Below are 15,178 nucleotides of genomic sequence, written 5' to 3'. Positions count from 1 at the left end.
CCATGCCTAATGCCATGCAGCATTAGGGCATGTGTGTTCTTGCATCCCGTTGGAACTTTGACAATAAAGGTCCAGCTTATCATTTTCAGAGCAAGTCTGGTATTCTAGAGGAGGGATCCACAGGCATTGAAGACATTTCAAAGCACGCAATCAGGACTATACTTCTTTCATTTCTATCTTTCTTAAAACACCTATTTTAACAAGTTGTTTTTGGGCCCTTGCCTGGAAAGCTAAAAAAAGCCAGAAGCTGTCTGTTGTTTTAAGCCTACAGCCTAGCACGATACATGAGAAGAATGTGACAACATCCATTGCTGGATTTATGCTGGAGCACGGCTAAAGCTGTGCTCAGAAGCCCCAGCAAATAAAAATAACATGGAAATTCTTTAAAAGAAAAGACTTTTAAAGCATTCCATGCTATTCTTTTCAAATTTAAGTTTCATTCACAGGAAAGTTATTGAAACTGTTATACCTTTGAGAAAATTTCTTTTTAAAGTTAAAGGAAACAAAAATTTATGTTTTTAAAAGATGTTTGAATAGCTTATTATGAATAAGAAGCTTTGTTAAGCAACTAATCTATTTCTAGCATATTTTGGTTAGACAGATATTTATGAAAATTAATTTCTTAAAACTCTGGACTTAAATATTATCAGAAATAACTGTATGTTACTGAATATTGCCCCAATCTGTATTCTATAGACCCCAAGTCCTTTTACAAGGTCTTTTTTAGCGTCTTAGTGAATCTGTGGGTTGAGGCCATAATCCTTTTTTTTTTTTTTAAAGATTTTATTGGGACACCTGGGTGGCTCAGCAATTGAGCCTTTGCCTTTGCCTTCAGCTCAGGGTGTGATCCTGGAGTCCCAGGATCGAGTCCCACATTGGGGTTCCTGCATGAAGCCTGTTCTCCCTCTGCCTATGTCTCTGCTTCTTTCTCTCTCTGTCTCTCATGAATAAATAAAATCTAAAAAAAAAAAAAGATTTTATCTATTTATTTGACAGAGAGAGAGAGAGAGAGAAAGAGAGAGAACGTGAAAGCACAAGCAGGAAGAGCAGCAGAGGGAGAGGGAGAAGCAGGCTCCTGCTGAGCAGGAAGCCAAATGCAGGGCTCCATCCAAAAGTCCTGGGATAATGACCTGAGCCAAAGGCAGACGTGTAACCCACTGAGCCACCCAGGCACCCCATAATCCTTCTTTATAATCTCTGTTAAGTGATGGAATAGGGCCCGTCGCTTGATGACCCATTGAGAAACCACTTGGGGGCGACATCTCACGCCAATCCCCATGGCCTGTGAGCCCTGCCAAAGGGAGTGTTGGATTCCCAAAGCCCCAAACCTTGGTTGAGAAATCTGGGAGTGGGCAGCCCAGTATGGAGCTGTTTCCTTTCTGCTAACTCAGCCCCGGGGCAGCTCTTTCTCCTTGTGAAAACAGGTCCTTCACCTGCTGCTTGAGGCTTTTTTTTTTTTTTCTCTAAAGCAGGAATTTTCCAAACATGAGCTGCTGGCTTATGATAGCAATTCAGTGAGGGGGGAGGGGGGTGGTATTCATAATTCCACAAGGACAACAGGTGTGAGCTGGAACTGTTCCGGACAAACCAGGACATGTATGTACTCACCCACTAGTTTGAGACCAACATGAAAGAGAACGGGATGGAATCAGGACAGAAAGGATCAGTGTGTCATTTTTGAAATTACGAATAGTGTTTTATGAAACTTGCCAGGAGCATTTCTTATTGGAGTGAAAGACAGAAATGTTGGAAAAGTCATCTCTCTCTAGGGCTAAGACTGGTGTGTAGAGGGGGCCCTGGAGGAGGTCATTATGCTTTCCTTCTGCTCTGTTCTCACCTGGCCCACCTCCTTCCACCCCGAAGTTCTCTAACAAAGCAACTCTCACCACAAAACTCCTCCTGCCTGAACCCCAGCACCCAGCCTGGATTAAGCCAAGTTCTCTAACACCTAATGCTTACAGGATAATACTTTTCTTGCCTGGAATCATTGAGAAATAGGAGTGGCTCATCGATCATAAGGGTATTGAAATGTGGTGAAATAGAAGAAGAAATAGAAGAAATATAAATATACATATTTTTTTCTCCACTAGCTCCTTGAGGGTAAGAGCCTTCTGAGAGAATAGCACCGACCTAACAGGTAGAGGCTGTCAGGAGCTGCTTACTGAACGCCCCCTGCTCTGATGACTGGATTTCCCCTCCCGGCCTGCCCTGCGGAAACTGATACCCAAACTGAAACCTGAGTGTGCTGTTTCCTAAGTGATGTAACTGCCTGGAACCACTCCAGTGTTTTCTCTCATAAGGATAAGTGTCCAGTAGGAGAAAATGTACGTTCTGGAAGTAATACTGCAATGGGGGATAATTCACATAAAGCAGTCAGCTCAGTGCTTGGTGTCCAGGAAGTGCTCAGTAACCTTGACCTGCTGTCAAGACTGTGAAGTAAGCAGAGTAAAGACAAAACAACACAGGAAAAAAAAAATATATATATATATATATATATGGTGTCCCTTCACAGAATGAGGCAAAGCTTTAAAACTTAGGTTGGTGGTTCTGTTGGTTAGGTAAAAATTAGTGAATTTTTTTTAAGTGATACTGTTGGTTTGTCCTCAGGACCCCTGATCAACTTTCTTTTTTATGTCTTCTCTGTGCTCTCTCTCTGCCCAGATAATGCAGAGCAGGGTTTTGCCAGGTTGGGAGGCAAGGCTAATGGGTTTATTAGCTCCAGGGCTACTTCCTCTGAAATGGAAATATCTGTGGTTTGGAGCAGGGGAGCTCCTGCTTTGGACTTTGCTGGTAGTCTGAGAGAGAATCACGGCCTTCCAAGCAGATGAGCAAGGATTCTCAATTTCAGCACAGTTGACATTTTGGATGGGACAATTCTTTGTTGTGCGAGCCTGGCCTTTGTGTAGGATGTTTAGCAGCGTGCTGGTCTAGAGTCATTAGATACCAGGAGCATCTCTGTCCTCAAGTTGTGCAAACAGAAATGTTTTCAGACATTACCAAATGTCCCCTGGGGGTGAAAATGGCCCCAGACACAAGAACCACTGAGATAAAGGGCGAAATTTAAGATAACAGTCCCAAAGCACACCAGCATTAAGTAACTTTAAATATATATATTTGGACTCCAATGGTATATATATTAGTCCATATGTAGATGGACTTAACAAGTAGCCATGTTAAAGGACACTTTGGCAAGGTTCATTACTGCTGCTGTATTATGAATAATGTAACTGAAAATGTCTCACCTTTTAAAATGCAGCAAAAATCAAGAAATGACTCCCTCACATTTCTCACGTAGTCCACGCCCAAGCACTGCCTTCTGCTTACAGTGTGCACTTCCCTTCCTGGGCAAACTCCGACTCCCTCTCTGACGCCCAGCTCACATGTCACTTTTTTTTTTTTTAAGAATTCCATGTGTTCCAGTGGCATTTTATGTATATGTTCTATCACCATTTTTACATTTCATTGTAATTATTTATGGGTCTGTCTTCCGAACAAGGGTGGGAACTGTCTTGTTTTCCACTAGCAGCCCTCACATGGCAGAGCACCCTTCACAAAGCTTTTCCACAGCACCTGGCTCAGAGCCGGTTGTCAGAGAGGCTGTGTAGAAGGTGAATGTTTGAGTTTCAGTCTTCTGCTTTTTATTAACTCTGACTTTGGAGGAGTCACTTAACTCTGAAAAGTTTAGCTTCTTCACTCAGAAAATGAAGAATAGTATTTGCAACATTATGGGTAGTGTTGTGATTTAAAAGCATGGAGTTATGTTGATGCTTCTTTGGGAAATGAACTGTTGCCTGTGGTGGGTGAGGAAATAGGAAATCCATCCCTAGAGTTTTGTAGTTGGGCATAGCATAGTTTTGACTGAGGACTCCCAGGAGAAATTTTATGCATTATTAATTATTTGATTAGGACAATGTAATAATTTCATAATGACTTGTCTGAAAAAATATTTTTCTTAATTCTACTTTAACTCCCAGAAATATATCCAGTGAACTACATTCAGGGCTGGAGGGAGGCCTAAAAACTGCCATTATTTGGATATTACTGTTTTTGAGACCTCATTAGCACCCTAGGCTGAGGAAGGCTGGTGACACTGGCTTATATCCTCATAAGTTGGGGCAGGGGAACTGTATAGGGAACATTTAATTACATTCCTGTGATTCATCTGCTCTCTGCATATTCCACTGGGAGGCAACTTGGAACAGAAAGATAATGGGTTCTGGGGCCAGTGATCCACTTGCTGGTGTATAATCTCTGACAATTCGCTTGTACTGTCTGAGCCTCATTTTCCACATCTTTTAAAAATGAGAATAATAATAGTAATATCTCATAATTGTTTTTGAAAATGTAGAGATCACTTACAGTGGACTTTTAAGAAAATGAAACTACTCTGTATGATATGGTAATGGTGGATACATGTCATTATACATTTGTCCATACCAATAGACTGTATACCACCAAGAGTGAACCCTAATGTAAACTATAGACTTTGAGTGATTGATGTGTCAGTGTAGGTTCATGAATTGTAACACATGTAGCACTATGGCAGGGAATGTTGATAATGGGGGAGGCTCTCCATGAGTGGAAAAATCTCAATGCCATTTCTATGAACCTAAAACTGCTCTAAAAAGTAAAGCCTATCAGTAAAATAAAAAATAAAAGAGGTTGCATATATAAACCATCTAACAGGGAGTACTTGCCCAATATTAGCTACATTTCATTCACAGATGTCATAGAACATTGATATATCATCTACTGTCTGTCTACCATGCGGTATGTTCCTGACTTGCCTCCTTGCTCAAAGGCTCTGAGGCAAAGACCCATGAACCCATGCCAGAAATTCTTCCAGTATTAATAGGGGTCTTATGATCGCCTAGCCATAATAACAATATCAACCACAACAAACATGTAGCAAATATTATTGTGCTTGCAATTTTCCACATGCTTCAACAACATAACTCAACAATCTTACAAAGGAAATCCTATTATTACCCCATTCAACAGATTAATTGAGGTGCAAATGGGTTACTTGTACAATGTCACACAGTTGAATAGTGGGGGACCCTAGATGAAAAACACAGACATAAAAAAAAAAAAAAAAGAAAAACACAGACACCTGCTATTGGAAGTACATCTTCTTAACCACTGGGCCTCAGTCTGATGGCAGGTCATCGCTTTGGTCACTTCAACAAACACACACTGAACAATTATTTTGCTCCAGGCCTTGAAATTCTGAGTGAAGATAAATAAGATGTACTTGCAGTCTTCAAGGAGTTCACAGTGTAGTAGAGGAGACAAACCTGTAAAAACGTACGATTTCCACGTAAGGTTATAAGAACAACAATAAAGGCTGGTGTTGAGTATAACAAAAGCATCAACGTGGCAGCTCTCTGGGCAATGTCCTCCCAAGAGAGGAAGGAGCCCCTTGAATGGATTAAATAGATGAACAGCCTTGCAGTAGCTGTGAGTACTCAGCAACAGGTTTGGCTGGTCAGACACAGATAACTCACAATAAACTTGGCTTGAAACCTATCTAAAGATAATTCAGGTTTTCCTCAGTCACTCAGTTCATTATTTTACTGCCTGGATTATCTTTGAAAAAAAAAAAACCTGATAGTAAAATATTCTGTGACTTAGATGGGAGGTGTTTGCTGATACTTGCTCTTATTATCAATGAAACTGATAAACTAAAGCAGATACTCAACTTGTTTTACAAAAATTAAAAAGTACTGTCCTTTGATGTTTATATCTTCTGATGAGACTGTGTTTTCTGCAGCATTAGACTGCAATAGGGTGATCTCAAGCTTTGTTCTCACCAGGAGGAAATTAGAAAGAAATGGTACAGATTATGTCCTTTCTCTATGAGGCCATCTTCTATGTTTCATCTGCTTGTTTTGTGAGTTGTTAGGGAAAATGTGAAATGGCAGGACACTTCAGGAAGGTTGCCTTCCAAGTGGATTTGTTCTCTACTAATTTTCACTGTTGGCCTGGGAAGGAACTGTGGTCTCAGAGAAAAAGCCATTATTCTAGGAACGCCTATCTGTAATGAGTGCATTGTGGCTTTCAACCAACACATCACTTAAAGGATGGAAAACTGCTGTGTGTACTCAGTGCCTGTGGCTTTCCTTCCAACTGAGGGGAGAAATGAGTTCTTCTGAATTCTAACGCTGCAATCTGCAAAGCAGTCCTTGCCTCACCAAAAAAAGACTATGAATTTAGGGAGGCTTCTTACGCAGATCTCCCAGGTAGCTGGATTAAAATATGTAGGAGGAGTTTCAAGCATTTTATAAAAGCCAGTAAGAGAGGATTCCAAGCATGGTGAAATTGCCTTCATTATGAAACAAGGTCTTCTGTTGTGAGAGGAAATATTCCACAAGGACTTGCTGGTGGCCCTGGAAAGGGAAGGGACTATCAGGGGACAAGAGTTCTGCTGAGGCGGGGAAGCTATGCTGAGCCAATGCTTTCTCTTGTACTAACAGACTCTTAGCATTGCAGAAGGCATTTCAGTGAACTAGGACAGTGCCTCTCAAGACTTTTTTTTTTTCCCTTTGTCCCAAACACCTGGCAGATACGAAGTATTTTTAGTAGAAACCATAGCAGGGTTGGGTTTCAGAAACTGAGGAGAGGGATGAGGTTGGCAGGTGGGGAAAGCAAGGCAGTTTAAAACAGCAACAACAACAACAACAAAAACAAACCAAGTAGGTGAGTGGGAATTTACATTATCATTATCAGCTGTGAGGAGCCAACTTTGTTCTGTGAGCCACTCTCCTTTGGGACATCTGTGACTGAGGCCACCAGCCTCAAAAGTTATACTCGTTCAGATATAGACTACTGCTGCATATTTTTTGGCCGTAAGTTTGTTCTCTGGAATTTCTCAGAACATGTGTGCTGGCCCTTCCCCCATGACTATTCTTCAAATATTTGGAGTCAGATCCCCTTGAACACTTCTTTTCTAGATTAAGTTTCGGCTTTTTTTTTTCTAGCCCATCCTACATGTCTTTCCAGGTCCTCACTCTGTGCCAGGTGACACCAGGTAATCTGCAAAACAAATCTATGATAGTGTGTCAGCCAGTGGTAATAAGTTACTCTTATGTCTACAATTGCAAAGCAGGAAGAGACCTTGGAGGTCAGCTCTACCCAATTCCACCAAAGAACTAAAGAATGCCCTAATAGAAGAAAGGGCGATGTATGAATAGGCAACTCACAAAAGAAGAAAGAGAAATGATCAATGTTCGAACTGATAACAAAATGAATGCTGATAAAAACAACAAATGATCACTTTTTTACCTATCAAATTTGTAGATTAAAAAGATCCTCAAACACAGAATTGGCAGGGGTAGAGGGAAGTGGGCACGCTCATTCACTGTTGATGGCAGCATAAATTGGTATATTCTTTATCCATGGAAGAGTAGAGACTCTGTGTCACACAAGTTGTTGGTGGGTAAATTAGGACAAAAATGCAAGTTTCTGAACACTCAGCGTAGCACAGGGTATGTGCCAGACCCCATTCCTGGGAAACATTTTAACGGGCAGCAAATCAAACAGTAACTAACCTAAGATAGACTAACAATACAACAAAGAAGCCAGCCTGCTATAGCTTTTTGCCTATTTAAATCCACTCCATATCATTTGATTTTACAGAAGAAGATCATCCCCAAATCAGTGGAGCTCCATTTGTTTTTTCTTATTAAGATAATGGTTTGTTAGTATTGTTTTGTTTGATGAAATACATACAAAAAGCAACCTGCTTTTTTCTTACTTTTGGTTGGTAATACTTCGCCTTCAAAGATGTAATTCTATAGAATCTAGCAACTTATTTCCAAAATTGAAGGATCCTTAAAGGACTAAATAATATTATGTAGCAGCTGTATCATTTACTATGAAGGAAGGAAAGAGAAAGAAATTCAAAGCAATATTATTGGTGTGAATATTTTGCATGGAAATACACAAAAAGTTCATTTTCTTAAATAAACCATTAATTTTGGAATAGTTTAAGGTTTATAGAAAAATTGTAAACATAGCAGAGAGAGTTCCATGAACCCCACACCCAATTTCCCCTAGTATTAACATCTTACATTAGTATATTACCTATAACACAGTTAATGAACTAATATTAATACATTATTACTCACCAAGGTATTTTCTGTATCCATATTTCTTTTGTTTTTGTCTAATGTCCTTTTTCTGTTCCAGGATTCAATCCAGCATATAACATTACATGAAATCATTGTGTGTTTTTAAGTTATGATTGTTTGGTTATGGCAGTTTCTTTGATTTCCCTGTTTTTGCTGGCTTTCACAATTTTGAGAAGTATTGGTGAGGTATTTTGAAGAAAGTCTCTCAATCAAGACTTATTTGATTTTTTCCTTATGATTAGACTGGGCTTCTGAATTTTATGGAGGAAGACCAACAACAAATTGTATCAGGAGTATATGCTATCAATATGACTTACAGCTGTTGATGTTGACCTTGATCACCTGGCTGACGTGGTGTTTGTTAGGTTTCTCCACCATAAAGTGACTATTTCCCCTTTTCATACTGTACTCTTTGGAAGGAAGTTACTACTATATGTAGCTCACACTTAAGAGATCAGGAGTTATGCTTGGCCTCCTTCTATGAGCCATTTTGAATTAACTTTTGTGAAATGTATAAGGTTTGTGTCTAGTTTTATTTTTTTTATCTTGCATAAAAATGCCCACTGGTTGCAGCCCCATTTAACCACTATCCTTTCTCCAATGAATTGCCTTTGTGACTTTGTAAAAATCAAATAACTAGATTTGTGTGGGTCATTCATGTGACATAAAGGTTCATTTGAAGGTGATTTCTAAGAAAATTAGTCGGATTTTATTTTATTTTGCTAGTTTCTATAATTTAATTTTATTGAATCTTTTATTTCTACATATGTAGTTATCATGGTAGCCTTTGAGAGTGACACCTCTTAATAAGAAACAAAAAGTCTTGGGGCACCTGGGGAGGTTCAGTTGGTTAAGCGTTTGACTCTTACTTTCAGCTCAGGTCATGATCTCAGGGTTCTGAGATCCAGCTTGCCCAGCAAGGAACCTTCTTAAGATTCTCTCTCCCTCTCTCCCTGCCTGCCCTTCCCTGCTTGTGCTCCCACTCTTGTGAATACTCTGTCTCTCAATATATAGATAGATAGATAAATAAAATATTGAAAATGTTGAAAAAAGAAAAGAAAACATCTTTACCTTCAATTTCCTTTTCTGTAGGTAAGGTTAGCAGAATATTAGGGTGAGAAAGGGAATTGAGAAATTTCCACTCTAATAATAGTGTTTGTCTTGCAAGAAAAACAAGATGCCCATGAATTACTTGCTCAAGATCAAACACTTGGTAAGTCATTAGGCCACTGACCAATGATCAGTGACTCACTGAGTACTCCCGCCAAGCCTGTCTCCCTATATGGTATCCTAGTTTAAACAGAGACTTCTGCCTTTCTAGATCTTTCTCCCCAGTCACACTAATTCATGGATATACATGCTTCTCAGCTGACTGAGTAAACATTGCATCATTCACAAAGCTAACTAGAAAACTAGCCCAGGTGTAATCATTCTGAGAAGCCAGGTTGGTAAAAGCATGGCATTAATGAGGTAACTCCTGAATTCTTGCACCCTTATTTTTGATCTGTAGCCAAACTGCATTTATTAAACTTCTTAACAATCTTGGAAGCATTTGCTTCTGGTCACAAATGGAACTCAGTGAGAAAATGTTGGAGTTTTATATATAATCTGCTGTTATTGGAAAAAAAAATAGCTCAATGGGCATATCCTGATGATAATAAGTCAAGAAGATAATTTTCGTATGAGAAAAACAATAGTGCACCATCCTTGTGTGGGTGAGCATTATATTAGGTGATTGCTTTTTTCACAAGTAAATAGACATATGAAGAGATCATGGGTTACTGGATAAATGGAGAGAAAAGATTTTAGCTATAAACTTGACATTTTGATTTCACAAAATTTGTTTTTTAAAAGATTCTATTTATTTATTTGAGAGAGAGAGAACATGAGCTGAGGGGGAGGCAGATGGAGAAGGAGAAGCAGGTTCCCCGCTGAGCAGAGAGCCTGATGTAGGACTCAATCCCAGAATCCTGGGATCATGACCCAAGCCAAAGACAGATGCTTAACTGACTGAGCCACCCAGGTGCCCCTCTTTTTTTTTAATATTTTATTTATTTGAGAGAGACTGAGAGAAAGAAGAAAGAGAGGGAGGGTGACTCAATAGGGAGCCTGATTATGGGGCTTGATTCCAGAACTCTGGGATCATGATCTGAGCCAAAGGCAGATGCCCAACTGACTGAGCCACCCAGGACCCCCATGATTTCACAAAATTTCTTAAATGATTAAGTGGATTTATAAATCTACAAATATTTAGGTTGCAATGAGATCACAAGATACATCTTAGTCTTTCATATATTATCTAAAGCAGCAAAAATGATGTTGGACAGTGAAAGCTAGCTTCATGAGTTGAGTACTTCATTTTACTCTTTTATTAAACTTTATTTAGATCTGCTATAATTGTCTTGCCATCTTTTAAAATATATTTGATTCCTTTAAATCTCTCCATTATTGCCAAAGCCATTATAATTAATTATAAAAATAATCATTTATTAGGCATCTACTCTGTGCCTCATAATATCCTAGAGCATATTTATGCTCATTATTCTTACGAAATTTTCACAATAATTCTAAGAGGTAGATTGTATTACTGTCTTCATCTTGTAGTGATTAAGAAAACAATAGTCCTATAATTTATGTTCAAAAATTGTCATGACTTGTACTTAACGCATCCCAGTTGAAACACCAACTTCTCATGTCCCTGATCATACCAGGCTGTCCATAAGATTGAGTCATTCATTATTTCATACTAAGGCAAAAATGATGACAAAGGTTCGATTTATCTGTATAGAAGAGACTTAGAGAAATCAAATGAAATCAAATCAAATGGTAAATTTTTCTGGGAGTGAAAATACACTATTGGGAAAAGGAGTGCAGGAGACAGGGAGGGATTTCATACTGAGGAATCCTCTGTCCTTTCAAGTACATTTCTTAAATGTTTACCTGGTAATATGGTAAACCATCTATCTCATCTGTCAACAAGAACAGTGTGTACCCAAGAATGGACTTGGTGTATTCAGGGAGTACTGCTAGTAAAAGTAGAGGCCTATGTATGTGGTGGAATTTTCAGTACAAATTATCAACCCGCAGGTGGGATAAATGAACTAACTAGTTCTGCAGCTAAGAATTCATAGGTGGCAATTATAATAATTAAAGTGAGTCCATGCAAAAGCTGTAAAAAGGTAATTTAGGTGGTGGTTAATAATGGAGCACTATTTTTGATCAAATTTCACATGTTTTTATTTTCTATTTTTTGTCTACCTAAAATTAGACATATTTCTTCTGAGTTTTTGGTACTTGCAGACAAGCACTGTTGGGAGCATGGCTTCAAGACTACATCTCCGTGCAATTTTGGCTTAACTGGAATGCTCACATTCTTATGGTTTGAGGCCATGGGAAAACAAAACATTTTGGTGACCTAAATAATTTGACCCATCGAGGTCCTGCATCTCTTTAACCAAAACATTGTTATCTATGGCTGTTGCAGCTGGAGAAGATGGGTACTCTAGATAGCATCGTGACTCAAAGCAAGGGCTCTGGCCTGAGTTCTAACTTTGCCACTGACTAGTCTTTGGACCATAAGCATTTGTTTAACCATCTTTTTTTTTTTTTTTTGTTTAACCATCTTATACCCCAGTTTCCTCATTTTGTAAAGTTGGGGCAATAATAGCACAGCATTTATTTCATAGGATTGTTGTGAGAAATCAAAGAATCACTTAGAACAATGCCTGGCACAAAATTGGCATTCAATAAATGCTAGTTTCTTGATATATGTTGTGCTCCACAGTTCATATCTATATTTAAACTAATAATAAATAAATAAATAAATAAATAAATAAATAAAAAATAAAAAAAATAAACTAATAATATACATTCTTCTCATCTGTTTTTCCTGAGTACATTCATCATACTTATTTTAAATGTTTTTGATAACTAAAATATATGTATTAACAACATGTCTGTTTCTATTTTTTCTTTATAGTTTTTGTCTCCTGGAAAGTCTGTTAAATGTCTCCTGAAAGTACCAGACATTGTATTTTAAGCCTTGTAGAGGCTTAGGGGTGAAATCTTTCTCTGGAGAGGCTTTACCCCTTCCTCTGCTAGGGAGCTGACCACTTTAACACAATCAAAGATAGATCTGACTGCTGGCTGCATTACAAGGTTTTTGTTTTTTGGGTTTTTTTAGCTTGCATTTATTTATTTATTTTTTAATAATGTTAAGTTCACAGAAATGTAGAGCAGAAGGTACAGAGTTCCTGTATGTCCCTTCCCCCTACACATGTTGTGCCTTCCCCACTATCAACATCTCTTACCAGAATGGTGCATTTTTTTTTTTTTTTAATCAGGGATGGTTCTACATTGATGCATCATTATACTCACTTTAGGTGAGTGAACCCATTCTCTCAGTTCTGACAAATGTATATGGCAGGTATCCACCATCACAGTATCATAAAGACTAGCTTCAGTGCCTTAAAAATCCTCTTACACTCCACCTATCTATCCCTCCCAAGCCCAAACTCCTGGCAACTACTGATCTTATTTTTGTCCTCATAGTTTTGCCTTTTCCAGAATGTCACATGGCACATTATAGTTTTTGTGAGGTTCATTTCCAGCTCAGATCCATCCCTGTTTCTAGAGAGGAAACCTCTGCTATAGACTGAATGTTTATGTCTCCCCAAAATCCGTATGTTGAAATTCTCACCTTGAAGGTGATGGTATTATGAAGTGGGGCCTTTGGAAGGTAATTAGGTCATGAGGGTGGAGTCCCCATGAATGGGAGTAGTGCCCTTACAGAAGAGACTCTTGTCCTTCCCACCATGTGAGGACTTAGTGAAAAGATGATTGTCTATGATCCAAGAAATCAGCTCTCACCAGACACTAAATTTGTTGATGCCTTGATCTTGGACTTTGCAGCCTCCAGAACTATGAAAAATAATGTATAATATTTTTGTTATAGCAAAACACCCTCCTAAGATTCCAATTGAGGACCTGTGGTGTCCACTGTGACCCTTTCCTCCTGGTGAGTCTTTTGAGACTCCAAAATCTTAGCTGTACTTTCACAGACATTCTGCTTAGTTTCTTAATATCCTGTCCAGGCAGCATCGGAATTTGGGAAAACAGGTCAAGTGTCAGGCTCGATTTTCCACCCACTCTTCTCACTGGCATCCCAGACTCCTAAGAATCCAACTTTTCTCTCCAGTTCCCAAAACTGCCAAAAATTCTGTTGCCTTCTCGGCCTCTTGGTGACCTCCTGCCCACATCCACAGCCTGGCCCTTGGCTTCTTGCCCAGTGCTCAGAGTAGGCAAATGCTATCTTACCAGAGGAAAAAATCAGTTGCAGAATGCCAACTCTCCTCTCTAAGTTTCTTTCTTCTCCATAATCTTGTTGTTCAAGGATGAGTTTCCCCAGAAGTTCCTCTCTGCCTTCAGGCAGATATTGTTTTGTGTACTTTATGCAGCTTTTGGAAACATCCACGGAGAGAACGCTGACCTTCATCTTGGTTGAAGGTGGCAGTCCTAACATATGTTCATGATAGATGTTTTTGTATTCCTTAGTTATTCCATGAAGATTAACAACCATATAAACAGTTTAGCCAAGGAATTTACCTATTCTATAAACCACATGGCTGATTTTATGGATGATTCGTCATCTGCAAGTAAATCTGTACTTTAATTTAGCATGTTGTTACCGTAACATATTTGATCATCTCATGTGTAAACACTTGTGAATTTTCAAATGAATTTTCAAATTAATAATCTGGTGATCATAATCACCATATTTGTTTAGTATTTAGTAATATGAATTTCAACTAACCAGTAGAGATACTATGAAAATATGATTTTATTTTTTTGTAAGTCAACTTAATTTCAGTCTTGGGCTTCCATTTTACTTGGGTGGCAGAAACTTAGTCTTGGTTAATTTGTGGATTTCCCTAAGATTGTGTTTAAGTAAGAAGGGACTTATGTAGTACCAAAGCATCAGGGTTGGGAGGGATCTAATGCTTAATGTCATCTATCCAGGATGTATCCAGGGACATAAGAATAATCCAGTCTCCCCATTCAGTAGTCCAGCCTGGCATTTCTTAACCATCACTCTTTTTTATAAGGCCCCTTTTAGATCTGCTGTGTTTCTCCATTTACCTTTTTTTTTTTTTCATTCTTGAATATGCGAGAAACTCTCTGGTGCTCCTGAGCCAGTCTAGTGGAATGAGATTGTCCTAGCTGTCTAGACACTGTACCTGTTTTTTTTTTTTTTTTCCCTAGGGCTTGCTGCCTCCCTGGAGTTAAGTTCTGACTCTTTTGGATCAGTCTCCCAATTTCAAGGCAAAGGTAGAGGGATGATTCACAATGCTTTTCCCCAATATTTTGTTTTTACTATGCATCCTTTCAATTTTCCTAAACACTTACATTTTTGGAGCTCAAAATCCAGCATAGTTTGCTCTCTGTTGTCCCATGTATTCCCTGGAGCAATGATAACAGATTAACCTAGCTGGAAAGGGGAAAATGAAATACTGGTGAGAAAAACAAAGCACAGCATTGGTTACTATTTCAAAAAAAAAATGATTGTACTACATTCATTCAATAAACCCTTAATTATTGAGCTCCTAACGTATGCCAGGCAAAATGCTGGACACTAGACTGTAATGATGAATGAGATATAGTCCTCAGTTCAACTGCCTCCAGAGCCAACGGGAGACACACACAGACAAGAAAGAGACAGTTTCAAGATTTCTGGTGAAATACAGCAGCAGAGTAAACACACATTTACTCATCCTCCCACCTCAAATTTTATAAAAGTAACAGTATGGGGTTTTCTGTTGTTTGTTTGTTTGGCACAAACCTATAAAGGCAAAGAGAGAGAGAGAGAGAGGTACTTATAAGTAGAGGATATGGCAGCAATGGAATGTTGGAAACTAGAAAGCAGATGAACTAGTGGCAAAACTGAATTAACAATTAAAACTCAGGAAAGCTAAGAAGGCTGATTGAACTACAGGAGCTCAGAAAGATTTAGAAATATCAGAATAGGGGTACAGATGGTGTTGACAGTG

The sequence above is a fragment of the Vulpes lagopus genome, chromosome 6 (assembly GCF_018345385.1).
Source record: "Vulpes lagopus strain Blue_001 chromosome 6, ASM1834538v1, whole genome shotgun sequence".
NCBI lineage: Eukaryota > Metazoa > Chordata > Mammalia > Carnivora > Canidae > Vulpes > Vulpes lagopus.
Note: the sequence above shows the minus strand (reverse complement) of the source record.